The following is a 17240-nucleotide window of genomic DNA, read 5'->3' on the forward strand; positions in this document are numbered from 1 at the left end:
TTAGGCCAACTGGTTCTGGCGCTACCATCGGTGTACAGTGTACATATTGATCTTCCGTGGCGGTCTTTTTGAATCTTCTTAAGTCACGTAGGTCTCAGAATTATTAAACACCGCCGATAGAATTGATTCTTTCGAGTGAGTGATCCACATCGTTAAATATTATATATATATATATATATATATAATCTATTTAGACGGCAGAGAGCTACAAGTGTTATCACATCTGTGTGAGATTATGCTATTATTTGTATATTTCAATTATATTTTATATTTAATATTTGCAGAATAACGACATCGATATCGCATTGAATATGATTTGACGCTGTTCCCGGCTGACTAGCCGTGCGAACGAGTGCTCACGATTAACGACGATCTGTCTCTGTTTTATTATTTATATTCAACAGCCTAAAAGGGATAATGATTGACACGAAATATCTTTCTTGTATGAATAGAACGTATATATTACGTACGTATATACTTGAGTATTATGATCTATGTATGTTTCTAGCGAGATTGGAAAAGTATGTGCAACGAATCGTTGTTATATTGGTTACTTTGATATTAGGTATTTGAAAAGAGCAATCGCTTGGCAACTGTCGTTTCATAAAATCGCTATCTCGGCGTAGTGAAAAAGTTTGAACTCGGAGTCGATTCGCGATGACGTCGACTGTTCACTAATCGTTTTCAATTTCTTTTTTGTTTCGACTAGGTTCCGTCTGTAGTCGCGGTAACGGAGCAAGTAATCATCGTTACATCGGTATCTCGATAAAGACGATCAGAGTGTCGCGATGGTTGATCGTTTGATTCTTGGTAGCCAGTGTCTAAGCTCGAATCGCCATAGAATTCGATCGACCTACTACTATTGGGTTACTAACTAACTAAGTGATTGCGGATTTTGTTATTAGCTGGTATTGACAAAATCCCCGATCACTTAATTACCCAATACGATATGTATAATATATCGCGACGCATCGGAGCATATACCGTGCCTCGTTTTATAAATTATCATGCATTTTTATTAACGGTGGCTCGTGTTGCACTTATTTATATACATAACTGCGATATTGATAGCAGAGTTAACCGGCTGACCGTCGCGCGTCACATTATATTATCAAAAATGTAAGAAAAAAGATACGACTCCCTTTGCTTTACATACGTAAACAAGCATCGTTATCATACTGGATTTCGTCGATGTGCTAATCAGATTCGGTGAGCGAGAAATGTTTATTTCACTGTGGCTACACCGGTTTACGATTATATGAGGGGCTAATCGATTAAATCTTCGCGAGAAGAGTAAACGAAGGCGGAAGAATCTCATAGTACGCGTATTTGTGCGCGAAAGGATCGGAACTATTATAAATAAGCTTGGCTTGTATTTCTGGGACGTTCTATTTGCGTATATTTACGTTTATCCTTATGGACATATTCTTATGCGATATGCGATATGCGATATGCGAGCCTCTGTTGGGGGAAAGATGCGTGTGCACTCGGAACCGCGTCTACGATGTCCGCGATGATACATAAACGATGTAACGGTCATGCGCCGCCTGCCTCTCTATATGGATCTAGGTGTATTCGTTCAGAATTGAAAATTCCAACTGCCAGAACACGTGCTTAACGGAACGACCGAAGGGACGTCCCCGTCTCAACCTCTGACGTCGCGTCGAGCCGTGTCGCGCCGCGTCCGGTTCCGCCTTTCCTTTAAATATACAGAATACAACGTATTCACGATCACGTATAATTTAATCGACGATGTTATTTCTAGTTAACGTTTAGAGTCAGGATGGCGATATTCGCCTATCTTCGTCAAACTTTCAGCAAGATTAACAACACCTAGTTCTTCTCCTCGCTTATTCTCGCTATTCTCGGGCCATGAATTATCATGTCTGTTGCGTTCATTTAGCGGGTTCTAAAGTTTATATACTAGGATGTTGCTCTTTGGTGTTCGTTTTTCAGTGGGTCTACACACATGCCCCGAAGGCCCAAACATGTATTACCATAATTTAAAGTTTAAAGTCTCGTAGAGAAAAACGGAGAAGGAGAAGGAGAAGGAGAAGAAGAAGGAGAAGGAGAAGGAGAAGGAGAAGGAGAAGGAGAAGGAGAAAAGTGGTAGTTTTGCGAAGGAACTCGTTCAAGGGTTGTGAAATTCTCATGTCGCGGAGCAAAATTTTATGCGAGAAAGTATGCTGGCGCTCTGTCGGTTTAATGTGGCCGCGAGAGGTGCAGAAATGAGAAAGCCTTTGACTGAAAATGTTGCGTTTACATAATGAAATTTGTTGGCGAGAATTTAACGACGGCTCCCCTGGCCGGATGGTAAGAACCTTTTTGTTGGCCATTGCGGTATCGTGAACAACGTGCGGTTCGTGGTTAGACGCGGATGCAACCAAAGAATCACAAACGGATTTGCTTTCCATCCCAAGAGCTGTCTGTTTTGTCTTACCTTCCTATTCCTTCTATACGCTTTCCTCTGTACGGTTTACTCTTTTGTTTCTTATCCTCGCGCGAACGAGGTTCGACCAATGGTAAAATGCATTTTTTAAATTTATATCTTTTTAAATTATATCCTTTTCGAAACGCGATCAGTCCGATTCTCTTACAAGTTTACCAAGTCTACCGGCCCGTTCATCTGTTTTCTCGGTTTCAAGATACGAGTTCGTATATTATATTATCCGTTAACGTTCTCTTAAGTATTAAATCGACGTATGTATTAGTAGTATTACATAGAGTATATATACACGTTCGGTTTTTGATCAAACGATTTTAAACAACTTGACTTTTAGTTTGTGTTTACGCTGGTTAACGTAGCAATTTTTCTTCCTTTAGAGCTATACTAGTAAAATAATAGATCTGCATTGATAAAGTGATTTGCAGTTTGTTGAACGTAAGATCGTTTGAATTCAGGTAACGTAACTCTCGGCGAAGCTTTAGGAAGAGGGGAAAGACTGTAACGTTATTACGCGAGGCACAATTTCCATTTACTTAAATTATAATATTTTACCAAATGTCCTAATGGACAAATTGTAAAATGTAAACAAACAATAAATAAATAAAAAAAAAAATTTCTATTTGCTTTGTTCTGGCAGTTCTCTCAGTTTCTGTTTATCTCTCTCATTATCGATGTTATTCCGTGGCGCGATAGCCAGATCGGGATGACACGCCGATTTCGCCGAAACTCCTTCACGGTCGTCATTCCTGAGAGCGAGAGCCTACCTTTTAATCCCTTGCAATGGATGATATCGTAAACCACACACGAAGATAATCACATAAGTTCTGACGGGAAAGCGAGGACGGGTGGAATTTTGCGTCGTAAAATTCCATCAACGCGCTGCTCTCGTGAGAAGAACGATAAACTCGCGCGTGTTACGTGCAACGGTTTCTTCGTTCCTCCGCGTCCAACCCTCGACATCGAATTCCACAAATATCGCGCTATCGCTCGTAACGAATTTTCGCACGGTCCACCTATATGTAATTACGAGCTGTCGAAATCCACCAGTTTCAGTTGCCATTGTTCTATGAACGGACGAGCCGTTAGGTAATGAGCTGTGTTTTGTAACGGGAGTAAAAGGTACTCGGTATCGTTGCGTAAATGTCACTCTCCGATATATTAGTTATGTATCGATGATTAGTTATGAGGAAACGGAGATGCAGTCTTTTTTAAATTTAGATAATTACTTTGCGAGTAAAGTTTCTCGGATAATTCATCCGTACCTTTGCGTTCGTGGACTTTGCATCACTGCGATAGAAGCATTTACCGTAAAAGGCCAATGATCACTCTGTACGCGTAACAAATATTTTCCAGTTCTGACCCAACTTCTCTCATTCTAGTGCGTATTATCGTGAAGCGTTCGCTAGAGAAACGCATATATCACGAAGAATGTAAGTACGGTGCATGGAAGAAAAGGACGCATCTTTTATCTTGTCGAGAGATCAACGTCGTACAAGTATAACGCGTAGCTCTCGTCATCGCGAAACACTATGCATGCCCTCGTTCTGTATGTGCGGGCGAGAATTGCACGTGCGTGGGCAAAATCGAACGGACCTCGTAACAAAGATGTATGGAAAAGGAACACGTTTGGATGCTCGGCGGATTTTTATTCGTTTCGCCTCTCACCACCGATCAAAAGTTTCACGCCGGCATGCTAACTGTCCTTCTTCGTCTATTATAAAAGCTTATCGAATTACGAAACGCTTTGTATTTCTATAGGACGTAATCGCTTTACATATTTTCCGAAAAATAGTTTGTTAGATATTCGCAACGTTGAATCAACGTGTCCATGATTGGTATGATTTTGGCTGGAACGTTCGATTATATTCGTCGAAAGTTATGGAAAGTCGTTCCATTTCGGTCTTTGTAAAAAGGTTTTTAACGTTAAGCGACCAAGTTCTCGAGAAAATATCTTGGAAAAATTACGTCGTATGAATACATATGATTTACGAAGATTACGCCGGACGATCGTATCGAACGATGTTTTACGGTGCTGTTGGCATTCGCGTCGACGCGACTTTGTCGATCACGGTGACCAGTCGTAACCTTTGATATCGCATCGCGACCGTTATGTTTTTTGGTGTGATCGTTGAAATGGCGATCACAATCGTCGTGGGTGGTCGTTGCTGGCTTCGTTCATCTTTCGAGGTGTAATACGGGACGAGGTCAGTTTTTAGTGTGGCGTAGCAAGCTTTCACGATCATAAAAACTTATACGGTAATTCACGGACATCACTACGGAACTGTATTGAAGAAACACTGGCAATGCGGTTTCGTAGCTTGTCTGTTATCGATCGAATAGCTTTCCTTTCGTGCGTCGGATTTTATTTTTTATCCATCGAGTCCTTTGCGACAAAAGATTCCGCAAGTGTCTAGTAGGTCGATAAAAGAGTTGCTCGATGGCACGATCAGTGGCAAATTTCTCAGTCAAGAAGGAAGCTACTGCGAGTGGGAACGATCGACGGTAAATTCAATGAGAAATATCGTACGTTTTGGTTTTATTTTTATCTCCAAAACTGACGTACTTTGATTTTCAGTAGGAACAAAATATCAAACAGTTTCAACGCTATCAAGTTGCCGATTAATCTTGCGATTTAGGATTACGATGTTTATTATTAGGATTAGGAGGAGAGTTTTATGCATGTTGCACGGATTACGGGTTAACGTCCACACGGTGGACCACCACGATATTGCGGTCTCGTTACGCCGGGTTTCGTCACGGCTTAAACGCAAACCATGAATCCAGGTCACTCGCGCAATTCCGTGAGAATTGCAGGAGACAATACGGGCGTACCAATTTTATTTCACCGGTAAATTGGTCGATGCAGATGTAACGTCTGTAGTTGAAGCTGTTCCACAGAAAAGTGAGTTTACTTTATTTGTTATGAATTCGATTACACGAGTGATTTTACACGAGTCAGGCTTTCTGAACGATTTTAATTGAAGAGTAGTGGTCGTTGATATTTTAAATGAATTATCTTGGTATTTCTACCTATTTTCGATAATGCGTATAGAGCAGAGAACGAGTCGTTCGAAATCACCGACCAGCATCAGTTCGATCGCAATAGTTTGGTCGTAAAAATGAACAAGATACATATATATATATATATGAATGTTTCGATATATGTACGTTTGTACACATACACACACACACACACACACGCGCGCGCGCGCGCGCGCACTGAGAAATGAAAAGAGAAAAGGAAAAATGTGAGGAAATGTGAAAAAAAACTTTATTCCGGCCCGTTTTCCTCCAAAGACGATAAGGTGCGAGGAAAGGAAAGATTTCAAAAGTGCCTCACCCTGTATACACGAACCGGTCGGCATTCGTGCTTCATATTTCAAGTGGAAAAATACGGCGGCTTAACGTTTCTCGAACAAGAGGTAGAAAAAGAGGCAGTGGAGACTCACAGGCGCAGGTTAGGTTGTGGCCGCGACCAGAGCGTAAGATGGCACTCGAATGGCTCACGTCGAGAGACGAGTATCGCATGCATACGCTTAGAACTGGTTTGCTCGGGCGTACGAGAAACGGTGTCCTTAAAGAAAATGGAAAGGTGGGTCGCGTTCGAGAAGATCCCTTCTATCTTCCCGGGGGCTGTGGCTCGGTCGATCGGTCGTTCGTGCATGCATGCACCGCACACGCGACTCTCGTACATGCTTGCTTACGCGGGACGCGACACAGTCACGTTACGAGCGATCGCGTCGATTCGAACCGAGTGGAGCCGCTGCGCTGGTTTCCAGTTTCTATCGAAAGCGTGGGGATGTTTCGTAATTACTCGGTTTGGTCTTTGCGCACGGTCACTGTTCGCTCCGCTCGATTCCAATTACACGCTGTTGACTCGGTTGACCGACGGCCGTCCACTTTACGCCGATTGAAACGTTCTTCATCGCTGCGCAAAGGCAAGCCGCTATTGCCAATTTCCGTTGTCGCGAATCTCGTGAGCAAACTTGCTAGCTTTTCACCGATGACGTTATTGATTTTTTAAGGGAACTTGAAAACCTGTTAACAGGTAACAAAGACGCGTTCATGCCATTTTCCTTCGTTCGGTACTCTGGCATCATACAGCGTAATAATAATAATAATCTAAAGACATGTAATTATTTTGTACTGATAATTTTTATAAATACAACTGAAGCCTCTAGTTTCAGGCAGAGAGAGATAGAGAGATGTATTTATATCGATCGCTTCAAAAGGTGACTACCTCGATTCCATCGTAAAAAAGAGTAGGTTGATTACAATATCTATAAGGTACAACGTTTATGTAATTCGTTTTAGTTCATAGGTTAATTAATCGTCGTGGTTTAGAGAACGAGGAAAATAATACAAGGCGTACAGATAGATAAAATTAATTAAACAAATTAAATAATATACAAGACGAGGAAATCAAAGGTTACTACCCTTTCGAGTGTTTGTTCGATATAGGATAACATATGTACTGATTAGTTGAAATTCGATATTGAAATTAGATAGATCAGATATACATCTTACATGAAATATACAAAATAGTCAACGAGATTGCTAACCCGTGATTAATTTTCTTCGTCCCTTCTCTTGCCTTTGTCATAGCGGTTTATCTCGCTTTGAAATGTTTTTAATTATTACGATAGATGGATTTTTTTTTTATTATTTCTCGGGTATACTCTCAGATTCTAGAGAGATCGGACAGAAAGCATTATGTAAAGGGTACTTCTCATTAACGGAGAGCGGCTGTGCGTCGTTCGAATCCGGTTTTCATGACATAAGCTACGTGGCTTGAATCGGTGGTACATATCTATCAATGAGCGTGTACTAGTATTTCGATACGCGCACCAGGTATAATACATACATCGGATGCGTTTACTCGAACGATTGAACGCGTAAACCGTCTATACTTACAGAGAATAACGGTAATTTGAAAATCGGGCAACATTCCGCGACTTACAATTGGTCGATAGCTGTAACGTAAAATCGTCGAAAATGAACATTTTAGTTTCTAAAATTGTTCGCCATAGGAACGTTACTCAACGTTTCTTGGAATATTATTACTATTGGCATATTTATTATTAACGATATAATCGTTATTTCCTCGTTATATCAAGTACAGAGATGTTTTGTTAAATTATCACGAAGGTATGTTTATGAAACGCATTTATGAGAAACGCGTGCTTTTCATACGCGCGTGCAAACGCGCGAAAAGCGTTTCACGACTAGCGAGTCGCATGCGCTGAAAAACACGCCGGTTGTACGGTGGTTGCGAAAGGTTCGCGATCAGTTTTATACAGGTGTACGGTGTTCGCGTTAGTTAGAGATCTGGATGGACATGTACGTCTCGTAGTAGGTATCCAACAGGTACTTGGTACAATGAGATGCCTAAGTATGCGCCGCTGGAACGTTATCAACGAGCTAACCTAACAGGTACCTGGCGTGTAACGATTGGCGGGAACCATAAATCGATCGTTTAATTGCTCTCCCGTCGCGAGGCGTTTTACTAGCCCATCGATTCGCGTTGGTGCTCCTTTTACGTTTGAAGAAGCCCGAACACAGTTATCCATGACCAGGAGGAAGATCGATGTCGGTGAAACCCCGGTGACTCGAATGAATCGCGAAACAAGCACGAATAGCCCTGCTGAAAACGCGGAAGTCGTGACCGTGGTACCGACTGCTAGTATAGATGCTTTGCTCGAAATCCTACATATCGTAATGCGGAATTTGGAACTGGAGTCTCCACTTATCCTATCTCTCTTGGCTTAACGCTACTATGCGATGCCTCGATTTCTGTCTTTTATATCATATCGCTTTTATATCGCCGTTTTCAATTATGAAAATCCCTCTCCTATTATTATTATTATTATTATTATTATTATTATTATTATTATTATTATTATTATTATTATTATTATTATTATGAAAATCTATCCAGCTGTTTAATACTCGCGATCGGACGCTTTCCTTGCACGCCTGTTGCATACGAGGTTTTATTACTCCTGGCGTAATACAAACGTAAGTAGGTACGTCTTGACCTCTTGTTGACGTCTAAATCTCTTCAAGTGTATACTTATATTCGATCGAAGGTTAGCTTATCGTCTCTCTTAGCCGTGAGTAATCGCGTGAATCGACCAACGTTATGGAGAAAATCGATGCGCGCCCACCTTCTATGAATCGTTTTGCCGAACACAAAGTGCGATAAATCGGCGCTCATTGGCTCGCCGGTTCACCGTGTTTTCCTTAATCTACACGAAAGATATAGGAGCGAGATTGATCAATTATTATCGGCTAATGTATATTACCTCGCCGTAAGCGTTACGAGCTCGTTGACTGACAACGCCAAGAAAGGAAATAATAATTGCTATATACGGTTCCGGTTTCGATAGAATGCAACACATCCCTACGAATATTTATCGAAACGGTTACTCTATTCTTCAACCATAAAACAATCTATCAATGTGGTGGTTAGAACTATCGGCGATATTACACGTCTATGTAAAGCGAATCCTTTGCCGCCTACGGTCACGCGGTAACATGTTTCACATCTGTTAGCCATTCATCGGAGGTTGCCGTGGTCGATTCCGTCGGAAATCCGCCCTAGAGTTCCATTTTTTCGATTACGTATCACGTATCTGTGGTATAGAACTTGTTAACTTTAATCGGAAATCGGTCGTACGCGTAGTTAATTGCTTACGTTTGCGAATCGAGAGCGGTAATACGGTTAACGGCGATGAACTCAACGAGAATCAGACTCACGATTAGAACAATAACTATGAGATTGTGGCTTTGTTTGTCAAATCTTGGCTGTGACAGTAAGATTCTCAGGTTACATATGAACAGGCTATTCGCGAAAGTTTTGCAGAAAGCTTATGCCAAGTATTGGAAATCTATCGGAAAATTGCTACGTACTTGTACCGAAACGGTATAGAAGCTGAATTTTATTACTTGACTCTTATTGACGGTATTTACGATTTTATAAATTCTGAAAAAAGAAAAAAAAAGAAAAGAAAAAGAAACGAGAGAATCGATTTTATCGCGCACGCGAAACGCTATTTCGAGTATTTGAAGAATTTTCGTTTCGTTGAAAATAAATGAAAGAAGGAGAAAAATGTTGTGCTAAGGATATCGTTGGTAGCTCTCGATGAAAATCTTTCATATTTCTCGCTGCCAGTTAATCGTGCGAAACGATGTTATAAAATTTCAAACGTTCAACGGAGGGAAAGAAGAGCACTCTAGCACGACGACACCCACATGTTCTTCGTATAAACGGATGCACGACAATATTATTCCGATGCATTTATATGTATCATCTTTAATACAGAGACGCTAACGTTCGTTCCAGCGACTCGTAGAGGCATGCAATCACGGAGCGCGATGCTGGGAAAAAATTCAAAAACTAGTTCCCTTCGAGTCCGTGTATACGTGTATACTACCCGATCAAAATACGTTCGGTGCGTATTGGCTGCGGCGCTGTGACGCTCATCGATGGGACAGTTTAAAATAGGAATTCCTTGTGCATCCAAGGGAAACCTCGACCATCTTGGTCGACCGGCAACCCCGTTGTTTCTCGTTTTTTTCGCTGCTGAAATTGTTATGCCGGGAACACCGACCCCGATGATCCTATATATTTATTCCGATCATCGTAGCTCGAGCTTTTATATGTTCGCCATTTCAAAGGCAGCTGAGGGAATGCCGTTTATATCATGTGGCAGAATAATGCGTGAACGTTCGCCAAGGTTTATGGGCCATAACGTTTCACATTGACACGAAGGTAGAATCGAAGCGTTTCGAATAAACTACGGAAGAATTTACCAGCTTGTTTTCCTTCTTTCTCTTCGTTTCGCTCGCGCCCGTATACACGCGAGTAACAAAACAGTCTTGGTGTATCTCTAGCGTGTCGTAATAGAATAGCTTCAGTAGCATCTACATATTTTATTACTCGAGACGCAACGCAGGGTTAATGTTATGTAAATAGGTACGGCATTACGTCGATCATGTGTTCGTTGATATTTTTCTTTTCTAAAGCAAAGTTTCTCGGGGGTGGAAAATTGGTCGTTAATAATCGTCCGGCTCTTAAGTTTCCTCCTTCTCCCTCTCATTTTCTCTGTACTCGAGCTACTTGGCGTTTACTTATTATTTATGACGGCTAATAGCACGAACCTTGTACTCATTACACGCTACTACGGCGAAACCGTATGTAGTTAATTAATAATGATTTTACGAGACGACTACTTTGTTATAGATACGCTTCTCGAGTCGTATGTTTGCTAGAATTTATACCTATTCCCTATCGTTTATTTATTAAGTTTTTGTTCCTTTTCTCTAAAGACAAAAATGTTACAAAATAGATGAATTTCTACCTTTAAACCTTTTACATGTTCGGAAAAATGGATATGATTATTTATACGATTATAATTATATACAAATATATACAGCAATTTTTACCGTTGTTACAATTAATTTCAAAACATTCCTGCGGATATTACCCGAAAGACCCTTTATCGGAGAGCGTCTCTTTATAACGTAATTATCAGTTTCGTGGAGGGAAATCGTTCACGGATGGTAATACGCGTTGGTACTTTACTATAGAACCATTAAGTGATCGCTATTAATTGCGAGTTTATTAAACGTTGGGAAAAAGGAATTCCAGAGCGGAACGAGCTCGAGCCACGATTTCCACCGAAATAACGCCGAGTAGGCGGCTTATCATCGTGCCGACTTTCACGCCACGTAACCTTCCTCTTTCGTAGCTACGTTGCTGCTCTTCATCGTTAACGATCCGTTCGATAAATCAGAGGAACACGGAACCATCGATATTGATTGACCAAACTATTTCTCCCCCCTGGGTTCCTTACCTCCGTTTCGAAAGGATGACGACAGGTTGCCTTGAAATTGGACCAAACTCCGTGGACTCTTTCAACGTCTACGATGCGCGACGCTTCGGTTTACGCTAACGTTTACGAATGATCATCCGCCGTACGGTCGGATCGAACGTTTCTCGAAAATTCAAATCGGATAGACGCGACTTTACTTTTTCATCCATCGTTTCTTCTTAAACTCGCAGGATTGTTGTTCATTTGAATTGTGGGAGAAAGCGATATTTCGAAATAAGAATTAAATAAGAAGGAATAGATTCGGAACTGTTTATCCATAGGAGCAGGAAATTTGGAAGAAAATTGAAAATCGAACAATCCCTTGGACATGCATATGTATTCGGCGTGCAGAGCACGATGGAGTATCGCAGATGATCGTACCTCGGACGTCCGAATGATCAGAAACGCTTTGCCGTCGAAAAGGATTTCCTCGCAACCTGCTGTACTCGTTCCGCGTGCTACGCTATAATTTATCGCGTTCTCGTGGCATGGGAATGGAGTATTCAGGCTGTACGCGTCATAGTTTCCTAGTTATTAATCAAGATACGTCGAACGGTTGCCACTTGCCATGTTTTCAGGGTTTCGCAAGTTATTGCGTTCAGTTCAAATTCTTGTTGCGGATCGAACGGTGCACAGCATCGCGCATGCTTTTCAGAAAACTTGCGCGGCTTTGTTTCGAACGCTTTCCTATTTCCGAACTCGCCGAAATAAGAAACGTGAAGCTATTCATTCAACGGTGTAGTATTTGTCGTCGAAATAGTAAATAGATGAAAGGAACAAAGTTGTCAAATATCCGAATCGCATCGATCCGAAATTATGAAACGATACGTCGAACAAAAATTTTTGAAAAATTCTTACGCTTGATAAACATCATCAAAGATAGTGTATCTACTAGAAAGATTTTCACCTTTATCTATACGTTTAGAATTACGGAAGAATTAGACATTGGCGTTTTTTCTCGATGGTTTGGCAGACGGTTCGGTGATCTCGTCGTCTTCATCGGGGGTAGAATGATTCTACTATGAATGAATCTAATATGTCTTTGTACCAGTACGTCCTTGTCTAAATTGTCTAAATTGTGTAAAAGCTCGTATTTGCAGTGTATTTTAGAAGCTATATTCACTTGCAATAATATGTTCACCGTTTATCGTATGCACGAAATTTCATACATCTACGATCGTTATAACAGAGAGAATAATAATTGAAGTATTTAAAGTAGAAGAACGCAACATGTATGTATATGGAAGCGTATTGCGATCGTATTATTTAGTATTATTTTTATATATATATAATATTATTTATTTATTTTTAAAAATTGTTCGTTACTCTCAACGATTTCAGAGAATGCGGATACGTAGTTAGAAATAAAATATTTGTCAAGAACGAATTAATCCTTCTAATTGATCTAGCTAGCTAGTTGTACCGTTATACGATTCATAGAACACCTATATGAAAGCGAAAGACTCCAAATGTATGTGTATCGTGTTCGTAGGAAGCACTAAACATTTCTATAGACGCAATTCCCGTGGGATGCATAAAAGAAATATTAAAATTATAGGTATCCCCATACGACCGGCAGTAAAGTACATTTTTATGCCCATTAAGGAGAAACCCGACGAGCAAACGGTGCTTCGGGCTTCCTGCCGGAGATAAGCGAGATACGATCCAACCATCCAAATATTTCGAAAAGCAAATCTTCACAGGCATAAAAAAAAAAAACAACAACAACAACCTTTGGTCGTTCTCATAATTCCACTGGAATTCCATCGAGACGCCACCTCGAATGTCAATGTTTATAAATAAAAACGAAAGAAACGTGTTGATGTTTTCAGGTACAAGAAAAAGAGCGCGACATCGTGCTTGAAAAATTTAGTTAAAGAAAAAGGAATTTTCTGGTTTTTACGATCGAATGTAGCGGAACAGAAGCAAGACGTTAGTTATTATAAAATTCCGTTAAGAAGAATATCAAATATCCAAAGGCATTTTTTACATTGTCATTTTTTCCCCCCCGTTTTCTAACATACGTTTCCACATCCTTTTTAACTAAAACGAAACTCGTGTGAACGGATGTCGGAGGAACAACGCAAACTCGGTGCAGAAATGGCCGTTGTACCTTCTTCGATGTTCTTGGTTGCCTCGCGAGTATTAAAACCAAGTCTTTACGACTCTCTGCGATCTGTTCATTGGTTCTTTGAGACTTTGGAAGAGAAACCTTTGCATGCATCTTTGAACCGGTATTACGCGTCGCGCAAAGAGTATCGCGGAGCCAACGAGAATCCGCAGCGGATACTTTTCTTTATCTTTTTACCTTTGTTTGTCCAGGTATTCCCTTAGACCATTTTTTTTTTTTTTAACTTACTAAGAAATTTTATTCCATTAGAGAGCAATTTTTGTTTCAAGTAAAATTCATTCGAGCCTAATGGATCGACGATTGTCTAATAGAACAGTGCTAGATATCAACGTTAAGAACAAACTGTTAAAACAACATGAAACTCGTAGCAACAGGAAACGAATAAAACTTCGGCAACATTGGATTTCGTACCTGTACATTTTTTTTTGAAGATAGCACTTTCGTAGACACGCGGAAGGACTCGTTCGATCGCTGAATCGGTCGGCTACGAATTTCCAGTGCGTTCTTTGATGCGTGTCGCGTGGTTGTATAAACTAGCGCTCGGATTCGCAACGAACGATAAATTAACAAGACATTCCCTTAGTTGATAGCCGCGTCCAGTGGAAAGCAGTGCGATGTCGTGCTTAAGTGAATTGTACTCGCATGTACGTTTCGTTATACTTATTTACGAGCAAGCAGATATGCGAAGTTGGCATAAATAACGTGGGTATAGGTGCACCCATTTCGCCGAGTCTCGGTACATAAATCGTCGTGGTTGGTGCCGTAGCGAGATATCCGAGGTTACTTCTGAGCGAGAGGCATCGAAATCGATTTTGTTAGCGGCGAACGAAGAAAAAATGACCTCGCGCCCGGCGTGTCGCGATCGAATCGCGTGCGTTGACGTTTTTATTTCGTCGGAAGTTGGAAACTTGTACCTGTTATAGGAAAATTTCGTCGTTAGAATGGTCGCATGCAACGCGATCGGACGACTTTTTAAGTATCGAGATTATCGAGCGATGATTCATAATGGCAGAGACGTTACGACGAGCGGAATCGTTGGTCGATCGGCGTTGATTTATCGAGCGCAATGTGCACGAGTCGGCAAACGTCGTGGGAGAAAAAACGGGTTAAGTTACGATCGAACGTGGTTGGCGCGGGAATCCGCGGCCGCGTCTCTTCCGCTTGGTCAGACGCGCGCCCGAACCAACGATCCTTGGCCGCTTCGCGTCGCGTCGCGTCGCGGGAACGATACTGGATGAACGAACCGTGAGCGACCAGCGTTGTTTTATTGACACGATCGCTCCGCTCTCGCTATCGCACATTTCTTTTATATTGATCGCAGCGAATCGAGCGATAATACCTCGTTTCGATCGCTCGTCGGATTATTAGTTTCATAGTAATATAATATATAAATAGTAAATTAGTACATGTAAGACTAAGTAGGTATGTGAGAAATTCTAGCACAGCAGGAGTTCCAAGCAGCATCGACACTCTTTGTAAGCGCCGGTTTAAATCTGTATGACAACGATAGCATCGACGAGTCAAGTTACGCAAACAACGAGCAAAGTAGCAAAGAAAAAAGGAGAATAGCGATTGTATTATACAAACGGTAGCGGAAACCAAAACCAGTCTAACAGAGTTTCAATGCAAATCGTAGGCGGATTGGATGTTGCACGACGTATACGACAGGTGTGTTTCGTCATGAACGATGCACGAGCATCGAGAAGCGTGGTCGTGCAGCAGAGAGGTCGTGGTTAGGATCTAGTTGAACGATTCGTAAGAGAAAACGATCCTGTCCCTTACGATGCGACGTAACACGTATTGTCTAAAATCCTAACTCTAAAAGAACATCTCGTCTCGAAAGATGTCTTATAAACCTGTCGACGTTTCTCAGGTATTTGTGTGGTCTCGACGAGATGCGACGAGACGCGACGCGACGCGACGTATCGTTCGTCCCGATTCGTGCGATTCGTTCAACTTAGCCTGAAAGTCGATCCGCTTTTTCTGTCGACTTGGCCTTTTTTGGATACACTTCGATTAAGAGTATAAGCGGTATTCGAAACGGTATTCCCGTGGCATTCAAAATTTGGCGAAGAATGTGACAAACATTGACGCATGGAAACGGTTCATGAAAACGATTGCAATTTCGAAACACATCGAAACGATTAAACGCTCGGATAGGCGTTCAAGTCGCATTCGGGTCGAGTGCTTCTGCGTGTGTTCCAAGAAGCGAACGGAACTCCGAAAACAGGCTAACGATAGTGATCGCTAGTTAAGCGCACGTTAATTGCAAGAATTGCCATATGATTGATCGAACGCGACAGCACTGTCCAAGGCAGCTCGACAGAGTGCGAATCGTTCTCGGCGCGCTCTCGCGTTATTTCACCGCGCCTCGACCGATCCACCTGTTTCCAAAACAGCTGTTTAAGTCATCGATAGGACATGGTGGTGCACCATTTTGTACCAACTATCTCTTAATGCGTATGGATTTTCACGTGCTCAGAAATGTCCGTTACGTATATTTGTTATTCCACATTCATTAAATGTTGCCCCATCGGCATATAATATTCTCACGGGGAAATTGGAATTGCGTTGGATTTTTCGACTCAACTGTTGAAAAATCAACTATAAGTTTTTCGGTAAATATTCATTTTTCGTCGAATAATTTGAGAACGTTGAATAGTTTAATCTTATAACTTATAGTTGCCTCTTATAACTTGTAACGCATCGAGCCACTTTTGCGATAAGTAAATGTAAAATATCTAATATGTATACGATATAAATGCTACTTGACGTACGCTTTCATTTTAATAGTTTACCCGTTTGCCGATATGCATAAGTAAAAAGTACAGGTTGTACAAAAGTTGGCAAAGGTATAACGGAAAAAATGGGCAAGCAGGCAGACTTGGTTAAACGAGAACGTTGCGCTTGTAGATTATATTGTCGTAAAGATATATGGGCTGGCATGGGCTATATTCGCTGGCTTTCACCCCTTATCTTTTTCATCGTGATCGCCCTTGTCCCCCCCCCCCCCTCCCTCCCCGACCGTTATGCCCTCTTTTCCTGTTGCGGTGTATCACCACGGTCGACAGTGTATATGCAGTCTCACCTGCATCCTACATCATCGCCCCTTCGCGTAACGGTCGTTGTATTCGTTGATTTTCGCAATACCAGATTTTCCATTCGTTCAGTTCGTTCTACGATTCAGATAAAACGCTATAGTCTCGCGTTTGACGTGTATTAAGTCGCTAGGAGTGGTAAGGTAAACGAGGGGAAGAATACGACTACGATGTCGTTATTGACGAACTCGTTTTCACACGTTATACTTTTACTTTCATCTTGCTGCGTATTTAAATGCGCATATAGTACGCGTACTTACGTGGTAGTTGAAGAATATCGCGCGATTATACTCGCTCGACAAGTTTCTACTTAGAATTCTGCTATAATTGGACGAAGAGCAGTGTTACTCACTGTTGCGTATGATGATTATACGACTATATGCTGTTAGTAAAAATATTTTCTAACGACAATCGTAGACGGATGAAAGTATCGGTAGTGGTAAATTATTGTGAAACGAATTGGAGAGATATCGTCCCAATTCTCGGATATTTCAACGGTCCGTAATAATTTCTGGACTTTCAAATATTTATAAAACGGGATTTATCCCCCTTTCCTCCCTAATTGGAAATACGTATTCGTTGTGTTTGTTAATGACGAAAATACTACGACGAGAAACTTGGTTATTCGCGTATAATTTGTTGCCGCATGCCGAGCAACGATCAGAGTTAAGATGTAGATGCGTGCGATG

General features: G+C 41.3%; 1 protein-coding gene and 1 long non-coding RNA gene across 3 annotated transcripts in view; both read left to right on the forward strand.

Annotated features, from left to right (window-relative positions):
- The window catches only part of LOC122575960 (cadherin-99C), a 74595-nt gene that overhangs the window by 19655 nt on the left and 37700 nt on the right, over positions 1-17240 (forward strand). The window lies entirely within an intron of this gene.
- LOC122575972 lies at positions 5-3097 on the forward strand. Its single transcript, XR_006319599.1, has 3 exons — positions 5-135; positions 285-466; positions 710-3097. It is a non-coding gene; the product is annotated as an uncharacterized LOC122575972 (long non-coding RNA).

The sequence above is a fragment of the Bombus pyrosoma genome, linkage group LG15 (genome assembly GCF_014825855.1).
Source record: "Bombus pyrosoma isolate SC7728 linkage group LG15, ASM1482585v1, whole genome shotgun sequence".
Taxonomy (NCBI): Eukaryota; Metazoa; Arthropoda; class Insecta; order Hymenoptera; family Apidae; genus Bombus; species Bombus pyrosoma.